This window comes from Piliocolobus tephrosceles, chromosome 13 (genome assembly GCF_002776525.5).
Source record: "Piliocolobus tephrosceles isolate RC106 chromosome 13, ASM277652v3, whole genome shotgun sequence".
Lineage (NCBI taxonomy): Eukaryota > Metazoa > Chordata > Mammalia > Primates > Cercopithecidae > Piliocolobus > Piliocolobus tephrosceles.
The window spans coordinates 51,638,333-51,655,722 of NC_045446.1; the positions used below are offsets into that span (position 1 = coordinate 51,638,333).

A 17,390-nucleotide genomic window follows, 5' to 3' on the forward strand; every position below is an offset into this window, starting at 1 on the left:
TTTTGACGTTGGAGGCAAAGGAAAATCACATCAGAGGGCCCTGCTCAGTGGAAAGAGCACTAAGCCAGGTGCTGGAAGTCCTGACTTTCACTCATGACTGCAGCTGCCCCACTGCGATCCTGAGGAGGTGACCTCACCACTGTGGGTTTGAGTACTGTCATCTGTTCACTTCCATGTCCTTCCACTACTGTGACTGTGAGCCTAACTCTATTTATTTGTTTGTTTGTTTGTTTGTTTGTTTGTTTTTGTTTGAGACAGAGTCTCATTCTGTGGCCCAGGCGGGAGTGCAGCAGTGTGATCTCGGCTCACTGCAACCTCTGCCTCCCGGGTTCAAGCGATTCTCCTGCCTCAGCCTCCTGAGTAGCTGGGACTACAGGTACACACCACCACACCTGGCTAATTTTTGTGTTTTTAGTAGAGACAGGATTTCACCGTGTTGCCCAGGCCAGTCTTGAATTCCTGACCTCAGGTGATCCACCCCGCCTTTGGCTCCCCACGGTGCTGGGATTATAGGCGTGAGCCACTGCGCCCGGCCACCTAACTGTATTTCTAACAGCACTGCCAGTTGCAGATTTCTCTAGGCCACTAGAGTTTCTGGCTTTGGGGGAAAGGGAGAGAAGGAAGGGGAAGCTGTGTTATAAGAAGAAAGTAAAAAATGTAAGCATAAATTATTTGAGCTTTTAAGAGACATTGACAAGGTACTATACTGAGGGTATTAAAAGCACTAAAATTTATTTGGCTCTGGATAGAGAAGCTACTGGAATTGAAGAAGAAAAGATGGGACTGAATGAGCACTCCTTGGGTTGGAGAAGAAACAACATTATCATTATATAATCATCATCATAATAATGATAATGGGCATTTGTATAGCACTTGGCAGTTTACAAGGTACTTTTATATAATAATAATTACTGCTATATGATACATTACAGTAACAAATACTTTTTAGGGCTTTACCCCATGCCACTGTAAAAGTTGGTATTAGTGGAAGATGTAAATGGACTATCTACATGATTGTTAAGGAACTAAGCGGGGTGGAGGTTCAATACCAGCAATTGGACAGCAAACGTCTTAGAAGACCAGGCACATCTTCAGCCACACCCTTGGGTTCAACCTGGTGGTCTCCTGGTTGGGGTGAGGAGCAGAAGTGGGGCTGTGGCCTCCACTTCCCTTCCTGGGTAATGTGCCTTTCTTTCATCACCATGGAGTCCTTGCCTTTGTTTTGTTTCTCCTTGTCATTTATTTACCTTAACACACAGTGGTTTTGTCCTTTCTCTTCCCGACTGTCACTTTCCTCACCTAGATAGAGAAGAACCAGCCCTCACCTAGTGCACTAGTCTGTATCAGGCTTAAATGAGGTGATGTATGTAAAAAGGTTTTGAGATGTTAAAAAGCACAGTTCAAAAAGACCTGAAAGCATGTAAGCTATTATGATTTGGGGGCTTAGCAGGACCAGGAATTTGATCTCATTGCCTCCAGGTTGTATCGTGACCCCCTAGGTTCCCTCCTCCCTGTCACACAGCCCTCTATGGGCACATTGATCCCAGGATTTCCAGAGTACATCGGGGCTGAGCCGACCTTATGGCCACTCCTGGATCGTCTCTGATATGGTTTGGCTCTGCGTCCCTACCCAAATCTCATCTTGAATTATAATCCCCATGTGTTAGGGAGGGACCTGGTGGGAGGTGTCTCAATCATGGTGCAGTTTGCCCCATGCTGTTCTCGTGATGGTGAGTGAGTTCTCATGAGATCTGATGGCTTAAAAGTGTTGCACTTCCTACCTCACTCTCTCTCTCCTGCTGCATTGTGAAGAAACTGCTTGGTTCCCTTTCACCCTCTGCCATGATTGGAAGTTTCCTGAGGCCTCCCCAACCATGCGGAACTGTGAGTTAATTAAACCTCCTTTCTTTATAAACTACCCCGTATCAGGTAGGTTTTTTTTTTTTTTTTTTTTTTTTTTTGAGACGGAGTCTCACTCTGTTGCCCAGGCTGGAGTGCAGTGGCATGATCTCAGCTTACTGCAACCTCCGCCTTCTGAGTTCAAGTGATTTTCCTGCCTCAGCCTCCTAAGGAGCTGGGATTACAGGTGCCTGCCACCATACCCAGCTAATTTTTGTATTTTTAGTAGAGATGGGGTTTCACCAGTTTGGCCAGGCTGGTCTCCAACTCCTGACCTCAGGTGGTCCACCTGCCTCGGCCTCCCAAAGTACTGGGATTACAGGCATAAGCCGACATGACTGGCCCTCAGGTAGTCCTTTATAGCAGTATGAAAACGGACTAATACAGTTTCTCTGGTTTTCCACAGTTTTCTTCTGTTTCATTGCTCTGCCCTTGTCTCACCTGAGTTGGGTATTTCCTCAGAGAATATTTAATATTTTTGCTGTCAATCCAGAATTGCAATTAGAAAGATAAGTTGGCAGCCAAAAGAAAAGAAACTTCATGTATTATAAAGCCTAATATTAAATGAATTTTTTGAACATTTGGTAAAGTTTATATCTTGTCTGGCTTCTTTGTTCCTTTCTCAAAACAATGATTTTCTCTTTCAAATATCTTATTCTCTGTTAAATTTTCATTTACAACCCAAAATGTGGCTTTTCTTCCTAGTCTGAGAGTCTTGACATCATCTTAACGAGGGAGTCTGTGGTTATTTGTAGCCAGGGACTAATGATCAACAACAACAAAATGTCAGAAATACTTAGAAGATGAAACAGATTATTAAATTCTATTTTGTTACTAGAATGTCCATAAATTAATCTACCACCAATTTTAGCCATACATTGAAAGTCGGTAACCTTGTCAAATCCATGTAACTGAGTTTTCCAGAGAAAAGGGTAATGTTTAATAAATCAGTCACTGTTTTTTATTTATGTATTTATTATAGGCCAGATGCAGTGCCTCATGCCTGTAATCCCAGCACTTTGGGAGGCCAAGCGGGGAGGATTGCTTGAGGTAAGGAGTTCGAGACCAGCCTGGGCAATACAGAGAAACAAAGACAAAAGACACAAAATCCAAAAAGTAATTGTGTTCATTTCCAGATGACAGTCACAGTGTCTGTCTCTGGGTGATGTGATTATCAGTCTGGTCTGAACATTTAATTAAAGTCGCATCTGAATGTTCTGTGATCTAGAGGCTAAATTTTAATTTTGTATACAATGTCTATATCTGTCTATATCAGTAGTATTTACCTGAGTGAAAAATAAGAAACAAATCAAGTATGAGGCAATGAAAAACAGAACATTGACTCATACAGACCTGGTTTAGATCAAATAGCTCCACAGATAGTAAACTTGAGTGTGCGTCTTCAACACCGTAAACCTCAACTCTCGAATGTGCAAATTGGAGTCACAATTCCTATCTCACAGAGAAATTGAAGAGTCTTCTGCTGAATGGAATTATGCCTGTGAAATACTTAAGAAAGTCCTCAGTCAATGGTAGCTTTGGCTGGCTAGTAAAGTTGCTGGTCAAAGGATGTCAAAGGAGCTTCCCAGACAAGGGGATTCTTGAGCCCCTCAGCAGGTGTGGAAATGAAGAAAGCACTTTTAACCCAGTTGACCATCCCCATCTTCCTCCAAACTTTCTTCATTTGGCCTTTGGTGTTTCGCTCTACTAAAGACTATATGTTAAAGTTAAGTTAACCACCACCAATGCGTAAATAAATTGTAAATCATAAATAATTGTACGATAAATAAACATTTATCATAAATAATTGTAAATCATAAGGAAAGGAAGAAATAAAGAGAAGACATGAGTATGTGTGTAATAATACGTGTGTAAATAACACGTAAGGAAAAAACCATGCATAGTTTTTAACAGTCCTTGTTTCTGTAACTGATCACCAGCAAAGTTGATATTTATAACTTCCTTCCTCCACTACTCTTTCCACATTTCCTTCCTTTGTCCTCTGCCAGGACATCAGCTGATGTGGATTCTTTACCTGGCAGAATGGTCACAGCTTTCACTTCTAAAGGGTTCTTTCGGATTCTGCCTGTTTTTCCATTAAGTATTACTATTGGACATGGAAGTACTAACAGGCATCCCTAAGCATCCCCTGGGTTCCAGACAGTCCTCCATGCCCTCCTTGTATGACAGCAATCCAATTTCTCCTTGGTAATCAAAACTAACCACCCCAGCAGGTAGAATAACTTCCTTCTTTGCCTTTTAATTTAGTGGCCTGAGGAGGCCATAATGTTTCAGTTGAATGGGTTGTGTCCCCAGGTGGAAGCATTGTTCTTTTAGGTACTCAGACCACCAAGACATCAGAACAAAGTTCTATAAGTGAGTTATTAGGTCAATAAGTGAGAGGAGCCATTTCTGCTTTTACCCCTTGATACTTGGACCTCTGCATTTTGTCTATGGGTAAAACAGCAACATATATCATATGCTGATTCAAAGTGTATACTGCATCCTGTAAAACAGCACCCTGAATTTTCACAGCATTGTCTCTCAGCTGGTGCCACGAATAGGTCTTCAGCGGGCTGTTCCATTCCACCATTCTATCTGGCCCACTGCTTCTTACAAGATTAAGATAGCAGATCCCATTGGTATGAGTGAGACCCATTGCCTCACTTATTTTGCTGTGAAATGTGTTCCTTAATCAGAAGTAGTGTTAAGAAAACCATGATGGTCAATAATGTATTTTGCAATTTCATGGAACTGAGACAATAGCCTAGTATAGGGCATAATTTGCATCATCTGGAAGGCATTAGCACCCCTAGGCATGAAAGGACAAGGGGAAGAAAGATTGTTTCTGGGCCAAGTAAGAGCTAGAGACTCAGAGGAGGTACCTCCCTCCCACCAACCCTGGCAGGAGCTATGGCTACCAGGGACACAAATATTGCCTGAGACATGGCACTGAAGCAGAGAGGAATCAGGAAAGAAGAAATACTTCAATCTCCTTCTCCTGCTGCCCTTTGATCTCTAGCCAGTGCCTCCCTTTGTCTGAACCCAAAGGGAACCAGCGGACAAAAAAGCTGTGGTGATGCTTCAGAGGGGCCAGGCTCCTAGAGCACAGAGTAGAGCAAAGGAAGGCAGGGAGTGGACATGGGTAGGGGTGGGGACCAACCTGAGAAAGAATTATTCAGGCAAATGAGATCTGGAAGGACTTCCTGGTAACTTTGAAGTCCTAAGTAGAAAACTGAAGGGGTTAGGGTTTCAATTAATATGCTCATTTCTTCTTTGTTGGAAAGTGGACTGGAGCCAGGAGTGAATGACTGGCTGCACAGTTAATGTGGAAACCAAACATCTGAAGGGACCCTGTCACCCTTTGGACAAACACCTGCAGACTGGCCTGCATGTCTCCCCGGGACCAGGGACATGCCTGGGAGTGATGTGCGAATCTGCAGTAAGGTGATCACATTCTAGGGATAAAACTAAATTTAAACAATATTTACATTGGCAACTTGTCATTTTCGAAAGGGCTCATGATCCAGAGTCAGAAATCTCTGTAATAAATAAGGAGCTTTATGTTTCCAAGATGGAGAAGGGATGGTGAGAAAGGTAATACCTACTTTGCAGGAATGGCAGAGGTATGACATGAACATACTCTGACATGAAGCTAGTACTCAAGAATTGGTGGTTGTTAGTAATAAAACTGCATTTTAAGCAAAGTTAAGACACATACAGAGAAAATACAAAAATGATGATACGAAGCAACACTAGGGTTCTAAAGGGCTATGTCCCTGTTTTCTTTATCTCGGCATCACCGGCACCGAGCCTAGGCCCTAACAAGGAGCAACCACTCACAGCTGACAAATGAATGAAAATGACACAAAAACAATTCCAATGGGGATGAGGCCCCAAGGTCTGAAGCAGATGACCACACGTGGGATGGAGTTAACAAACAAGCTAAACTTGGAGTGTTAATTTAAGGATGCAAATATGATCTCATTCACATCTTTGGGATCTGGAGGAATGGGATTGAAGCTTAATATCGTTAGGGAAGTCTGAGATTGTGCACAAAAAAACAGTTCATGAAGGAGATGGACATAGAGGCCATATATTTGAAGGTCTAAACACTTGTGAATCTAAGATTGAGTACCCAGGTGGAGAGTAATGTAAGATAAGAACATTATAGGACTGTGGGAGCACCCCTGGGGCCACTGGCCCAGGGAGTCTGTGAACTGTTATCAACATAGTAATTGCTAGCATTTATTAAATACTCACTACCTGCCAAGTGCTTAATGTAAATCATGCTTTTAGGTTCAACATCAACCCCGTCAGGTCAATCCTATCATTCAGATTTTACAGATGTGGAAATCAGGGCTCAGAGAGGTTAAATAACTTACCTGTGGTCTGCCAGCAAATAAGTGATGGAACCAAAATTTGAGCCTGGGTCTTGTGAATTTTGAGTGATGATCCTGGCCTCTTGGTATTCACACCATGTGATCTCCCACCCCATTGTTTGTTGGACCAATCGAACATGGTAAAAGTGACGACATGGCACTTCCAAATCTAGGTCCTGAAAGACATGATGGTTCCTGCCTGTCTCTCTTGGGTCACTCTCTCTGGGGAAGATGACTGCCCTGTCATGAGAAAAGTCCCAATTGGTAAGGGACTTGCTTCCAGCCAACAGCCAAGCAAGGAACTGAGGTCTCTTGCTAAGCCACATTAGTGAACTTAGAAGTGGATCTTCTAACACCAGTCAAGCCTTTAGATGACTGCAGTTCCTGCTGTTATTCCACTTAAAAACCTCATGGGATACTGTAAGCCAGCACCACCAGCTAAACCACTCCCAGATTCCTGACCTACAGAAACTGTGAGCTAATAAATGTTTGTTGTTTTAAGCCACTAAATTTTTATGCAATTCATTATGTTGAAATAGATAAGCAATACAGTATTACAATAGCAACACAATCCCAGAAGCCTAATGTGTTTCTCAAAGTTCCAAAGTTTCTAATCTGGGCCTTGAAGGCTGAATAGGAGCTCATCTAGAAAGAAGAGCAAAGGACATAATTGCAACAACTAGAGACTGCAATTCAGCATTTGAGATCCTTTGAATAGAGTGCTTCAGCTGTGAAAAGAGTATCTGCAGGAGGCAGAAAGAAACGAGTAGACAGGTATGGCTTATGTCATGTTAAGATGTTTGGACCCTGTACTGTAGGTAATAAGGAGCTGCTGACCAACATAATAATAAGCCAAGACAGTGAAGAAGATAGACTTAAAAAAAAATCCATATAAAACCACAGAGATGAATGCTTGTTAGGAGGCTGACGGCACTAGTGGGAGATGTTGAAAGTGTGGGTAGGGATGGTAGGGGCAGAGAGGAGGGGGACAATACACGGAATAGAATGGGCAGAAATACAGTGGGTTCAACACAGAGCAGAAGCCAGGCACAGTGGCTCAGGCCTGTAGTTCCAGCGCTTTGGGAGGCCGAGATGGGAGGATTGCTGGAGCCCAGGAGTTTGAAACCATCTTAGTCAACATAGTGAGACCCTGTCTTTACAAAAAAGAAAAAAGAAAAAATTAGCTGGGTGTGGTGGCACACACCTGTAGTCCCAGCTACTTGGGAGGCTGAGGCAGGAGGATCACTTGAGCCCAGGGAGTTGAGGCTGCAGTGAGCTGTGACAGAGCCAATGCACTCCACCTGGGTGACAGAGACCCTGTCTCAAAACAAAACAAGCAAAACAAAACACAGAGGGGGTGGGGAAGACATGTGAGAGAGACAACAGAGACAGGGACAGACAGAGGTGTGGCAGAGATCGAGAGAAGTCCTTCACAGGGGACACTGATTTGTTGGTATTTTTATTCTCAAACTGTAGACCAAGACCTGGAATTAACACATCGAAAGATTCTATGAGGAAATCCATTTAAAAATGGATCCACTTTTTTCTTTTCTGCACAGGGAGAAAGTTTAAGCTCTCCTCACTATGAGTTTTCAAGTATAAAATACTTTTTCTTCCACGATGTTAGAACAGCTGTGGACTGTTGTGACCAGGACAACAGGGAAGCTTGCAGCAAGAGAACTCCAGGTTGGATTCATGCTTGGCACCCCAAGGGCTGCCAGTCAGAAAGGAGGAGGAGCAATCACTCCTGCAGTTTCTGAACACTACACAGACACCAGGTAGCTTCTCCAGGAGAAACCCTCTGAGGAGGCAGGAAGAGGAGGCTTCTCTTTCAGCATCTGGAGCTGTTGAGATCTCTGGAAAGATTAAGCTCTCTCTAATGGATGGGCTCCAACCTGGCACACTCAGCGGAGAGGGATCCACTCATCCGTCATCAACATAATGTGGTCCTCCCTGCGCTTCACAGCATCCTCTTGCTATTGAAAAGGTTTATTTTGCCTTCTCAAGTTTCTTTGTCAACAGTCTACAGGAAGAAGCTCAGGCTACCACCAACAGAGGTGAATGCAAGCTCACGTTTTATTTCTGACTGCTTAATCACTGCCTCGATCACTGCTCAAGCTCTGCCTTTGTTTCCAAAGGTTACATGTGGGAAAACTTCTTTTTCTATGCTGAAATTAGTAGGGAGGCTAAGATTAGTCCACTGATAAGCAGAGCCTTAAAACTCACATAGAGAAAGAACTTTGCTGGAGTGTGTGTGAGTGAACCACTAAGGAATCAGATAGTGTGATGGCAGTTATCATTGCAGGTTAAGACATTTCTACAAATATTTCGACACCTCCATATACTCACTCCTCCCTCCCTGAGTCGACAAGAGAGGAAGCTCAAAAAAAAAAAAAAACCCAGAAGCTTAAAACAGACAAACAAACAAAAAAATGTGGGTTCATCAGAGGTGGTAGGGAAGACAGAAACATGGGAGGAGCAGCTGGGCATGGTGGCTCAAGCCTGTAATCCCAGCACTTTGGGAGGCTGAGGTGTGTGGATCACTGAGGTCAGGAGTTTGAGACCAGCCTGGCCAACATGGTGAAACCCCGTCTCTACTAAAAATACAAAAAATTAGCCCAGTGTGGTGGTGCGCACCTGTAATCCCAGCTGTTCAGGGGGCTGAGGCAGGAGAATTGCTTGAACTCAGGAGGCAGAAGTTGCAATGAGCTGAGATCGTGCCATTGCACTCTAACCTAGACAACAAGACCAAAACTCCATCTCAAAAAAAAAAAAAAAAAAAAACACAGGGGGAGCGATAAAAAGGAATCCATGCTTTGATTTTTTTTTTAAATGAGAGGAAGGGAGGGCTGCTCCCTCTCACTTCTCCCTGTTTTGTTGTTCTTTCAAGTAGCATGTGTCACTCTGCATATATCCTGTCCATGTGTTTTCTTTTATTATTATTTGTCCATTTACCTAGAATGAAAACTCCATAGGAACATGGCTATAGTGTCTTGTTTACTGCTGCCTCTCCAGGGCCTGAAACAGAAGTAGATAGACAGAGCCTTAAAAAAGTAGGCAGTCCATAAACTTTGCTGAAGGAATGAGTGAATGAATGAAGACCCCAAGGATGGACCTCAGGAAGGTGAGCCTGGGCAAAGGTTTTCAGTCCTAGTCCATCATGACCACATAGCTGGACTACATTTATTTCACTTTGTCACAAGAATTAGAGATTAATTTGGGGAAACAAGCATCCTTTAGTTACAGACATCTCTGAGGGGTAAATGGCTGTTCATATCTTACATCTTACCCTGATCCTCACTCTATTTGCTTTCCAAGAACATGGAGCTAAGATCCCAGCACTGAGAAGGTGGGCATTCAGAGCAGGGGGGCATTTAAGTGTAGACAGCCTCAATGACTCCTGGGTTTAGGATCAGTGAGATAATCTCCAGTATCTACAATGGGCAGGTGGAAGAGTGTCTGATGCAAACTGTATCTATTCAGAAGCCTTCCAGACAGCTGGGCTTGTGCCTTGGAAATACAGTAATATTTGCTTCTCCTCCTTCCTCTTCACTCCTTGGCCTCGTGTTCTGCAGTACTGGAACTTGTGTCAGATTTAGCTACCTCATTCATTCATTTATGAATTCATTTAGCCAGTGATTATGGAGCACAAATTTGTGCTGGAAACTGTTCCTCGGTGTCCTCAGGAGGTTCTGACCTGTGAATTCCAAAAGCTTTTGTGATCTACTGGGTAAAACATTGTTTTCTAAGGAAAATGACATTCTGATTGCTGAACAGCATATTCTAATTACCTTGTGGAACCCGGGCCATTCTTAAATTGGGTTTTGTCTGTATTGCCTTAGACTGTTAATGAATTGTTTCCCAGTCTGATTGAATGCTCCTTGAAGACAGACCCGGGTCCAACCACTGCAGTAAATATTGCTAACATGGGGGTGTTAATTCTGCTGCTTTTGTGGTTGCTGCTTTGCTTATTTTTTTTTTATGTCTGCTGTTTCCTGTGAGATTGTTTCTATGTGTGTTTCACAGTTTTGGTGTGTGGGTTGTTCGATGAGGTTTATGGAATTTCTGTGCAGCTTGGGTTAAGAGTATCTCTTCAAAAAGGTTTTCTCATTTGCTTCTGCCAACTTTGTTATCAGGTCAAGTTGTTTCTTATGTTGAATTATTGGGGATGACCTCCCCCACACTCAAGTAATATAAATTAGAATCTCGCTGGGTGTGGTGGCTCACGGCTATAATCCCAACACCTTGGGAGGCCAAGGTGGGCAGATCACTTGAGTCCAGGAGTTCGAGACCAGCCTGGGCAACATGGCAAAACCCTGTCTCGAGAAAAATTGCAAAAAATAGCCAGGCATGGTGGCACATGCTTGTAGTCCCAGCTATTCGGGAAGCTGAGGTAGGAGGATTGCTTGAGCCCAGGAGGAGGAGGTTGCAGTGAGCTTTGATCGTGCCACTGCACTCCAGCCTGGGCAATAGAGACTCTGTCCCCCAGAATACTTTTTGAACCTCAAACCCTTATGGTATAAGACCCGCTGTGGGTATAATCCTTTAGTTACAATTGGATGTTTGCTATGATTTTTCAGAAGGAAAACATTTTTTCCCACCCAGAGCCCTTTACAGCAAAGCAGAATTTCCCCAAACGTGCCTTTAAAAGATATTGGCTTATGCAGGCTTCTCAGTTTGAGGTCTTGTTCCTGAATGAGCCATGAAACCCCAAATGGACAACCTTGCCCCCAAGGACAGCCGAAATATCAGATACTCCTTGCAACTCCTTTTATCAGCTCATGCTCCATTTGTGGACATGGAGCATTTCCTTCCTTTTTTCTTTTCCTTTTGCAAATCCAGTTATGCATTTAAAAGGATGCAATGTACCCATTATTTCTAGGTGTTTTATGGCACTAATGTATATGGCAGAAATGGGTGTTCTCTAATTGTTCATAATTCCAGGTAATTATAGACATATTGTTTCAAAATTAAATCAATAGATTTTCAAGCCATGCTATGTATAAAGCTCCACGTGGGACACGAAAAGGGAAAAAACACTATGTACCATGCACCCTTAAGCAATTTCACACATGCTATCTTATCTGATTTTCACAACAGTCTTATGATATACTTATTATCCCCATTTTATAGATGAGGAAGCTGAGGCTGCATAAGTGGCTTGCTCAAAGTCACACATCTAATCGATAAGACAGCTGGCATACAACCCATATCTCACTCCAAAGTCTGTGCTTTCCCACTGCACAGGTTCATGACATAGCCCAAAGGAGAAGACGTAGCTGACGAAAGGATCAATAGCAGTATAAGAGTAGGAAAATAAAACAATAAGGACTACATTGCAAGAGGTGTTATGAAGAGGGATGGACATGACTCATTGCTAGTGAATATAGGCCAAAGGGCTGTAACTTCAGAGTAGGCAGAGATTTGTGGGCCACAGTGGGCAAGATGGAGGAGAAAGTTAGCTTGGGCCTTGAAGATATTGTCTCAGTGAATGAAGGGGAGAAGAGCATGCCTGGCAGTGGAGAGAGCAGAAGAGGAAGGTGGGAAATCCATGTGTAGATAGGTCATGGCTATATACAAGTATGCTGGGAGATAAGATAGGGAAAGTTTGAATCCAAGTATGGAGGCCTTGATTGATAATAAATGTGAATTTTATTTGGTAGTCAATAAAGAACCCTGGAAGACTTTTGCCTGAAGAATAATGTAGCCAGGGCAGTACTTTAAAAAAATGTGTATGGAAAACCATGTACAAATTAGATTTTCGGGAGAGAAAGGAGGAAAGGAGAGAGCTTGGATTAAGGGGAAGCAGTGAAAATCAGATGGAACAGATGGATAACTAGATATTTCTCATACTAAGGGTGCCAAGGCCAATTGTTCTTAAGCACCAACCTGGTTAATTCCATGGGAATTTGAGATGTTATCAAGGTATATTGTTATCATCATCTTCCATGGACTGAGCACCAGTCAGGCCACTGGGTCTGAGTCCCTGGGGCTGGAGCGGGTCCAGTGGGCAATTTGTTAAAAGTTACCAGGAGAAGAAGGGTGAATGCAGGCCACATCCTGGGAAACACGCACTGAACGTCAGTGCTGGAGAATTCTGAGTTCTACTTCTAAGCTCATGGATGAGCATAATACAAGGAAGAGAAGGCAAAAATAAAAGTAGAAAGACAGGTACTGAAGTATTGTAAATGAATGGGTCCAGTATTTGTGAATGGAACCCAAGACTTGTTTTAATTAGCTTTAAGGTGTTTATTACATTGTGGGTCAGCTTAGCTTAAAGATATAGGACTAAGGCGAGCAGCTTTAACATCTGAGCTGAAAGGGATATAAAGATGACATACCGTCTTCTAAACTTCCATGTCTCTACCACAGCACTTATCATAATGCATTATAATTATCAAGTTTTATATCTGTCTTCTCACTAGACTGTGTACTCTCTGTGGGCAGGGACTGTGTCCTGTTTATCTACATTCCTGGCATCTGGCACAAAGCCCAGCACAGGGTAGATGCCGAGCTAAGAGTTAATGATGGCTTAGACCAGGGTGATATAGCAGTAGGAGTGGTGAGAATTGATCAGTCTTTAAATATATTTTGATGATAAAGCCAAATGCGTTTCCTAATGGATTGGCCATGGAGTATGTAAACAAGAGAGGCGTGAAGAATGAGGCAAGGATTTGGTTTTGAGGAACTAGAAGGTAAAGTTGCAATCATCTAAGATGGAGAAGGCTGCAAGCAGAACAGGTTTCAGAGAAAAGATCGCAGGTTCACATTTGAACATGCTGATGCTGGGTGTCTATTATGTTCAAGTGGAGATGGCAAGTGGCAGTTGTTTCTTACATTTGAAATCTGAGAGAGAGGTTTGGGCCAAAGACACAAGTTTGGGAGTCATCCGCATAAAGATGATATTAAAGAGTTCTAAACTGAGTGTTATCACCAAGGGAGTCAGTGTAGACAAAGAAGAGGACCAAGGTCTGAGTCCTGGAATATTACGACACTAAGAATCTGTGAGAAAGGAAACACCATCAAATAAGACCGATAAAGAGCAACCAAGGAGATAGGAAAGAAACTAAGAGAAAGGGGAAGTCTTAGAAGCCAAGTGAAGAGAAAATATAGCAAGGAGAAGGGGGATCAACTGTGTCAAATGCCACTGATACTCAAGTAAGATGAGGAGTGGGAGTTACCCATTAGTTTTAGCATGTGAAGATCCTTGATGTCCATGATAAGACTAGGATGTGTGGTGGGGGCAAAAGCCTGAGTGGGGTGAGTTTAAGAGAAAATAGGACAGGCATTGGAGAACAGCAGTACAGACAACTCATAGGAGCGCTACAATGAGAAGCATCTAAATGGGGTGGAAGCTGGTGGGAAAAGTGGGATTGAGAGAAGCCATTTGTTCATTTAGATGGAAGAAACATCAGCATGTTTGTATTCTGATCCAGTACATTGAAAAGGCTAAGAGCTTAGACCTGCCTAAGCTCACATACTCAGGCTTCCGTCTTCTAGTTGTGACTCCTGTTGTGAGTTCATTGAGGATGAGGGCTAAATATCAACCCTTAACTCTTGACATAAGATATATAGAAGATGCTTAGCAAATATTTATCAAATAAATGACTATGCATAAAATACTTTGCAAACTCTCTGAGCCACAGTTTCCTCTGTTAAATGAAAGTAATATCACCTACCTCAGATAATTAAATAAGATAAAGTACATACAGTATATAGCAAAGAGCTTAGTACTTAGTATATGCTCAGTACATGGTTAGTTTTATTGTTAGTTCAATGCCTTCATTTTACAGATAAGGTATCTGAGGCCTAGAAAATAGTTTGTTCAAGATTGCACAGTTGATGACAGAGCTAATAGTTTCCTAGACTCTTATTCCTTAACTTTTCCCACATAACCAGAGAAATTACCTACAATTCCCAGGCAACACAGATGTGGGTATGTTCAAGCCTCTGTAAATTGACTAAGTTGGTGAGAAATCTGGATATTAGTAATTAATGGCAGATCTGAAATCTCTCTAGAACCTTCCTATGTGGCCAACATATGTCTTCCTGTCTAATTTGTCCGGATACTCTCCAAATCCAGTCCTGGCAAAATGATCCGTATTCATCTTGAAGCTTTTTCCTGTTTTACCAGAATTCTGGTTTTAATTTTTTGAGTAGCAATCCATGTTACTCTTTACAAACCCAAGTCAAGGGACAAAGCTAAGCCACATGCTTGCTTTGTTCATTATTCAATATTGTGTAAGTCTAGATGACTGACTCCATTAATTTAACTTCAGGTAACAATGTATAGATCCAAAATACATTTCTGGACAATATTAATAGAAATTTTTATGACCTTGGAACACACCCTCCCTCATTCTACTTGCAATAGATGAATAACCTGCTCTTGCTGGGATGAGTGAAGAATGTTTACCTTTGTCAACATTTATTACTGGAGTACTATATGCAGCTATTCTTTTAATAAAACGGTAAATCTTCAGCAGAGTTTATAGGTTGTCTTTCATCCAAAGACCTCAAAGAAACTTTGCTAACACTGTGTCATTATTAATCATACAACTTGCCAAGGGAGGCTTTGTTTCAAAGAGAGAAACTGAGGTTCCAGGAAGGTTTCTGTGACTTCTAAGGGTCATGAACAGGGGGGAAAAAAAGAGAGGGAGAAAGAGAGAGAGAGAGAGATCTGGGCACTGAGCCCAAATTCCTGTTGCTCAGGCCAAAGGCCCAGCCCTCCTCCTAGAGCTCTCTAAACACTTCTTTCTGATAGAAAATATAATTTACTACCTTGATCTGTTAAGCAGAAATGAACTCTGGACCTGTCTTCAATGACAGAGAAAGCCAACCTTTATTTCTGAAGTTACTTCAAGTCATAAAATGCTTGATTCACTGTATTAAATAATACTGTATTAAAATAAGTAAATAGCTTTGTAGTTATAATGATAGCTTGGATTTAAATGGTACTTGTGCTCTGAAAAGCAGTGTAGTTCACAGGCTTCTGCAGACCTTTGGTCTCATTTGGCTACCCTTCTTCCTCATTTATTTTTTTTTCAGACGAAGTCTCGCTCTTGTCCCCCAGGCTGGAGTGCAATGGTGTGATCTCGGCTCACTGCAACCTCTGCCTCCCAGGTTCAAGCAATTCTCCCGCCTCAGCCTCCCAAGTAGCTGGGATTACAGGTGCCTGCCACCACGCCTGGCTAATTTTTGTATTTTTAGTAGAGACAAGGTTTCACCATGTTGGCCAGGCTGGTCTCAAACTCCTGACCTCAGGTGATCCGCCCTCCTCAACCTCCCAGTGGCTACCCTTCTTCTTGACTTCAAGTATCCCTTTCCTTCTCACAGGTCTTTACTTCAGCAACCCACTTTCTTCACTCGCACCCTTATCCTTTATTCAATTATTTTTTCTTATGCACTAGGAGCTCTCAAGTTAAAAGAAACTCCCTGTGCTAGCTGTGTATGAAAAAAGACCTCCAGGCCTTCTGGAAGAGCAGTGGAAGGCCATCCCATGTGAATCCTCCAAGAGGCTCTTACAGGAATGAGTTAAGATCCCATCTTGTTTGAAGGTAAATGATCCATGTTGCAGAGACTGACTAGAACTCATCAAACATTAAGTGTTCTTCTAAATTTCCCAGCCCCTCTTCTATTTAGATCTGGGACTTATGACTAGTTCTGGCCAATAAAAGGAAAGGCAGTTGAGAATTATATTCTTCCTCCATCTCCCTCTTAACTTGCTACAGTGACCTTGGAGGTCACATCTTCCAAGACAGTATAGCTACAAGATGGAGGATGGTTGCCCACTTGACTTCTGACTTTGCATGAGCAGTAAACAAACTGTCATCCACTTACCTGGAGATCAAAACCCCTGAGATCTTGATTGTAGCAGCTGCTGTCAATTATCCTGACTAACAGCAGGAGTGAAATATTGCAATAGTTTTAAAAAATCTAAGAGATGTGGCATTAGCTTACCAGTTAGGCTGGATAGATGGAAATCAATGATATGCAGTGGCAAAAAGTTTAACGAAGTAAGGCTGGTGATAACTTGGAAGGCAGACAGACCATGAGCCAACTGAGTTTATACATTTGACACAGAGGCCAGCCAACTTTTCCATAAAAAGCCAGATAATGAATATTTTCAGCTTTATTGGACATACAGACTCCCTTGCAACTACTCGACTCTACCATTGTAGCATGAAAACAGCCATAAACAATATGTAAACAAATGAACATGGTTGTGTTCAAATAAAACTTTATTTACAAAAACAGATAATATTCTGGATTTGGTCTGTTGGCTATTTGCTGACCCCTAGTCTAGGGGAAGAGTTTAGATAATATGCTGCCATTGGCTGCATTTGACAAGGAATTAAAGTCAAGAGATGAGTTTAGAAAGCATTGGTTGGCTTGCAGACAGAAATTAAAGAGAGAAATCAGGAATTTGGATTCTCAACTTTCCACAGCTGTAAGTAGTCTAAAAATGCTGTACAGACCCCAATATCCACTTAGATGGGAGAAGGAGGATAAATGCACAAAAAGAAGCCTCCTGGTGAGCAGAGCAGACATGGAGGAGCATGAATGTAGGGGGAGCAGGTTAATATTTGAACAAAGACCTGAAAAAAGTAAGGGACAAGCCAGGTGACTATATAGGGAAAGAGCAGAATTATAGCAAATGTAAAGGCCCTAGGGCAGCAGTACACCTAACACCTGCAAGGAACCACAAGGATGCCAGTATTGCTGGAACCATGGCACGAAGGGTGGGAAGGGAGGCGGTAGTAAAAGGTAATATCAGAGGGAGGGCAGATGGGCATGGGGCAGTCTTCAAAGGTAAATCATACAGGGCCTTGTAGGTCATTTTGAAGATGCTAGCTCTTATTCTGAATTAGTGGGAAAGTCATAGAGGTTATTGAGGTGAACAGGGACACACTCTGACTTATATTCTTGAAAAGATAATTCTATAATATGGCAAAACCCCATCTCTACAAAAAAAAAAAAAGAAATACAAAAATTAGCCAGGCATGATGGCTCATACCTGTAGCCCCAGCTACTTGGGAGGCTGGGGTGAGCGGATCATTTGAGCCCAAGAAGGTCAAGACTGTGGTGAGCCATGATCACACTGAACTG

The 17,390-nt window shown here is 42.4% G+C and overlaps 1 long non-coding RNA gene across 1 annotated transcript; it reads left to right on the plus strand.

Annotated features, from left to right (window-relative positions):
* The first annotated feature begins 1,785 nt into the window (after positions 1 to 1,785).
* LOC113224765 lies at positions 1,786 to 9,188 on the plus strand. Its single transcript, XR_003309369.1, has 2 exons — positions 1,786 to 1,884; positions 7,841 to 9,188. It is a non-coding gene; the product is annotated as an uncharacterized LOC113224765 (long non-coding RNA).
* The last annotated feature ends 8,202 nt before the right edge of the window (positions 9,189 to 17,390 follow it).